Genomic DNA, 5,068 nt, shown 5'->3' on the forward strand with positions numbered 1-5,068 from the left:
AGGCTTGAATTTTTTGTTCAGTTCCCCCAGCTAGAGAAATGCTGAGCAAGTTATTCCTTTTTGGTTTTCTGATTCCAGATCATTGCACATTTTGTTGTAATATTTGGCTTTATCTTCTCGAGCTAATCTTTGAAATTTTCTGTTCAGCTCTTGGACCTTCTATATTTTACATATAGAAATTGTTAAATTGGTATATATGCTGCTATGTGTATTCTCAACAACAACAGCAAACATTTAAATTATTTTATATAAATAAACAAATAAACAGGAATAAATGACATTATGTGTGATAGGTATAAGTAGAATGAAGAAAAATTAAACAATCTGAGGGATAGAGAATGCTCTGATTCACACGTGGTCAGGGGAGGCTTCTCTGAGGAGAGAAATTTGAGAGAGAGGCAACAAATGACATTGTGAAAAAGGGGAAAAGTCATTTCTACCCTCGAATTGTTGTTGTTGTTAAGTGTTGTCCAGTCGATTACCACTCATAGCGACTCAGTATAGGGTTTCTGAGTGAGCAGCTGGTCAGTTTGAACTGTCAATGTTGTGGTTCAAACCAACCTTACAGTCCAGCACATTAACCCACAGGGCCACACTAAGACTAATTTAACTAGACCGAGAAATGTTTATGGGAGCAAAACCTTCATATTTCTACTGTGGAGTTACTGCTAGATTTGAACTGTTGACCATGTAGTTAGCAGCCCACCTCATAATCCACTATACTACCAGGGCTCCTTCAAATGACCCCTGACACAAGGGGAACTATGAAAGAAGGGAAGTTGGAGTGCAGAGAGACAGGGTTCTCATCTCTCGTGGTTGTTGTTACTAAGTGCATGGAGCAGGTTCCAGCTCATACCAACTTGTATAGCAAGGGTGGGGAACCTTTTTCTGCCTAGAGCCAATTGGATATTTATAATATCACTTAATATAAATTGTTGCTGTGAAAGAAACTCCTACATTTATTGAATTCTGAGTCCCACCTGTGGTTGCCTTGGCAGAGCCAGACCACATGATTTCAGGGCTCTGGTATTGTAGTGGTTACTAATAGGGCTGTTAACCTCAAGGTCAGCAGTTCAAAACTACCAAATGTTCTGTAGGAATAAGATTAGGCTTTCTGCTCTCATAAAGATTTACAGCTTTGGAAACCCTATGCAGGGTCACTATGAGTTGGAACTGCTTCCATGGTACACCACCACCAACTACACAGCCTGGGGCTGGTCGTTCCCCACCCCTGCTGTACAGCCTTTCAGAGACTGTAAATCTTTGCTGGAGCAGAAAGCCTCAATTTTCTCCCCCAATGACTGGTGTGCTCCAACTACCATTTGGCTCATAAACCAGTGTTTATCCTACAGAGCCACCATGCTCCCTTCTTCATTGTTAAGATATCTGATTTTGAATATTTTACAAGAACATGTTTTCCTACACAATACCTTGAAAGGGCCCCCTAAAGCCTCTTGATGTTAGCTGCTGAAGAGTCGGCCTCCAATTCAAGGTGACTGCACATTGTGCCAACTTAGAATTACTCCACAGAGTTTTCTTGGCTGTACTTTTTCTACAACACCGCTGGGATTTCAAAGAGAAAGATGGCACAATGATATGGTACTTGTGCCACTCAACAGCCTCAAGTTTCATTATCTGTATGGTACATTCTCTTTTAGGGTCATGATTGTTACCTTCATCCTTTTTCTAGACAAAGGAGAAATCCATACAGCAGTGCAACGTAGGTGCTGAGGTGTTTTGCTGTTGTTTAACCTATAGAAGAAATTTTCCACCAACAGTCTCCTGGAATACTAAGGAGCCAGGGGGAAAAAATTAAATTCTCTTTTTCCTATAAGCTCCAGATGTCTTATTAGAGACGCCAGCGCTCTAGAGTGAGCAAAAGCTAAGCCTGGAGATGCAGACTTGGAAGTCAGCAACCTGTAGGCAGTATTCAAAACCAAAGACAGGACTTTGTCACATCAGGTTGGGAGTGTGGTTACAGAACAGCAAAGGATCCAGGACTGGGACTGGGCTATGTAGTCATTCAGAATACAGGAAAAGGAGAATGGATTATCCCAAATGTCCTAGAATGGCCAGGGAGAAGAATGTGGCTTCATGGGAACCAAGAAAGAAACTGTTTCAAGGAGGGATTGGATGTGTAAAATGCTGCTAAGAAATTAGATACTATAAGGACAAAGAACTGATCTTCTTCTTTTTTTTTTTTTTTTTTAGCTTATAAGGATTTTATTGCATTTTTAGGTAACCTGGAAGTTCTTATTCTGAGAGTAAAAACTTGGTTTTCAAAACTACCTGAACAGAAGCTAAAATGCTTTATTAATTGGCTGGCTTCATAAGGATTTCCCAGAATGATAAAAATCATAGCAAAGGGATACGAACTATTTCAAAAAATGGTAAATTCCACCATCACTTATGACCACAATCATAAGAGATAGTACTGGAACACTTGTCATTATTAAGTGGACAGTTGCATATAAAGAACTGATCATCACAACCCTTTGGATATTCAAAGTACTACACAAAGCCAAGGAAGGAGCTCTGGTAGCGTAGTTGTCACGAATCGGGCTGCGAACCTCAGGGTCAGCAGTTCAAAACTACCGTGGGAGAAAGATGAGGCTTTCTGCTCCTATAAAGATTTACAGCCTCGGAAACCCTGTACAGGGTCACTATGAGTCGGAACTGACTCCACGGCACATAACAACAACAACAACACAAAGCCAAAAGATGATATCACAAACCTTCATGAAAAGGATAATTTCCTTCTACACTTGTGAAAAGCTGCTTCAGATTACAGTTCACAAATACAAGAGACCTACCTTTTTAACCTTTCTAGTTGCAGTTAAAAAACGAACACTTACTAAAAGTTAAGTTTAAGTGTTACAAGAGAAGAAAGGACTCCTATTGAAAAATACATAGATTTTACTTAATAATATTCATGATCGATTGTAAATTGGATTGATCACATTCTACTCAGCTGGTTTCTAATGACCATTTCAGCATTACAAGTATTAGATGTGTTTCTATTACTACAGAGGATATAAACCAAAACAGTAATATGGTAGTTATGTTCTTTAGGCACAGTTTAGTGATTTAAAAACAAAATAAACAAAAAAACACCATTGAATTTCAATTGAAGTTTTTAAGCTCAATAGTCAAAGGGTCAATAATTCTGGTTAAGAAAGGAAGAGGGGAAAAAAAAGAATTTTAAACTAACAATGCAAGCTATTTAAAAATTCTATCACTTAATCTATCTGGGTTTATTTAATATTTTATTTAAAAATACAAGGAACCTGAAAAAAAGATCAATACAATTATCTTAATGTACAAAGTCATAAGCTGTAGCAGTTTTTAACTAAAATTTAAAAACACAACAAGGAGAGCAGCCCTTTAGAACAATTTATTTTATACCCATTTAAAATATCATCCAACAAAGGACAAGGTTTACAGTTCGGACAGGTATACATAACTCGAGGCCTTTGTAGTCCATCGTGCCCACTGAATAACAACTTTGCTGCTAAAATTTCTTTAAACTTGCCAAACTAAAACAAAAGGTTGAATGATACAAAAGGAGGAGTATTTCAGTGTAGTCTGTACTGTCAATTGGCTTTTTAAACAAAGGAAACACATCTGTTTCCCCCAGACCAGTAAATAAGCAAGAGATACATGCAGCAGTGTATTAAGACATTGCTCAAGTCTTCTCAGCTGAGTCCAGATGAGATGAGGGAAAACACTGATAGAAAAACATTGCTCTAGACACCATAACAAACAATAAATTTAGATAATTTAAAATTTTTAAAAAGGCAAGAGGCAGCATTTCAGCAGCAAAGTGCTCAATGAAAAGTTTATTGTAAGGGTAATACAGGAAATATTAGGGTAAGAAGAGGGCAGGAAAATGTGTCAGCAGGAGGAGCGGAGGGCTCAAAGAAAATACGGCGTCGTTATTCTAGGAGGAATAACGCGTTCTGACTCTGAAACTGCCTGGAATAACTCTGGTTCTCTTGTATTTACATCTTTGAAGATCATGATCGAGGCTATATTTCCACAGCGATAGCAGTAATTAGGAGCAGACCATACTGTTACCAGCTTCTCATCAAACAGAAATTTATAGCCTTTATGCACTAGTTGGTGTGCTCTGCAGGTGAATTTTAAGTTGCTGATATGGACAAACTCATTTGTGACCTTTACTCCCAAAAGCCAGCCTGCCCCTCGGGGACTGATTGCACAAGTATCCACATCTTCAGGATCTGACCAAACCAGGTCACAAAATGCTCCTTTATGAGGAATTTCCTGATTCTGTTCAATTTTTCAAATTTGATCCAGTGTTGTAATATCAGGAGATAACCCACCATGGACACACAAAATCTGTTCATCTATTGAAGCTGCTACTGTGAGCATGTCAAAAACTTTGGTACAGTATCTCCAAGCATTAGCATTTCCATATTTGGTTTGGCACTCATTATAAAATCCATATACCTCTGTTATCTGTCTACTCTCATGATTTCCTCTTAAGAGTGTAATACGATCAGGCCATTTAGCAGTTAGTGCAAGAAGGTAAGTGAAGGTCTCCAAACTATAGTAACCTCTGGCTACAAAATTACCCATAAGTATGTAGTTTGTGTCAGGAACCTGACCTCCATTTCTGGACAGTTCGCAAAGGTCATAGTACTGTCCATGTATGTCTCCACACACTGTTACTGGTGTCGATACTGGCTGAACATTTGATTCTTCCAAGATGAGGTCACAAAGATAGTTACATAGCCACTTCAAGTCGTTCTCCCGAAGGTACTTGCACAGTCGCGCTATTTCTACATACTTGTCCAGGTCTAGGGGCACCATTTTAGAAATAACAAGCCGCTATACTTTGGACATGTAGTCCGGAGGAAACAATCGTTGGAGAAGGATGTCATGCTGGGTAGGGTGGAGGGTCAGAGAAAAAGAGGAAGACCTCCAACGAGATGGATCGGCCAGGTGGCATCATTGATGGACTCGGGGGTGGCAGCGGTGGTGAGGTTGGCCCAGGATCGAACATTGTTTCGTTCTGCTGTGCATGGAGTCGCTATGAGTCGGTTCC

General features: G+C 39.3%; 1 pseudogene; it reads right to left on the reverse strand.

Annotated features, from left to right (window-relative positions):
* Positions 1 to 3,915: 3,915 nt before the first annotated feature.
* LOC102842331 lies at positions 3,916 to 4,833 on the reverse strand (annotated as a pseudogene).
* Positions 4,834 to 5,068: the final 235 nt, after the last annotated feature.

The sequence above is a fragment of the Chrysochloris asiatica genome, unplaced genomic scaffold (assembly GCF_000296735.1).
Source record: "Chrysochloris asiatica unplaced genomic scaffold, ChrAsi1.0 scaffold00036, whole genome shotgun sequence".
NCBI lineage: Eukaryota > Metazoa > Chordata > Mammalia > Afrosoricida > Chrysochloridae > Chrysochloris > Chrysochloris asiatica.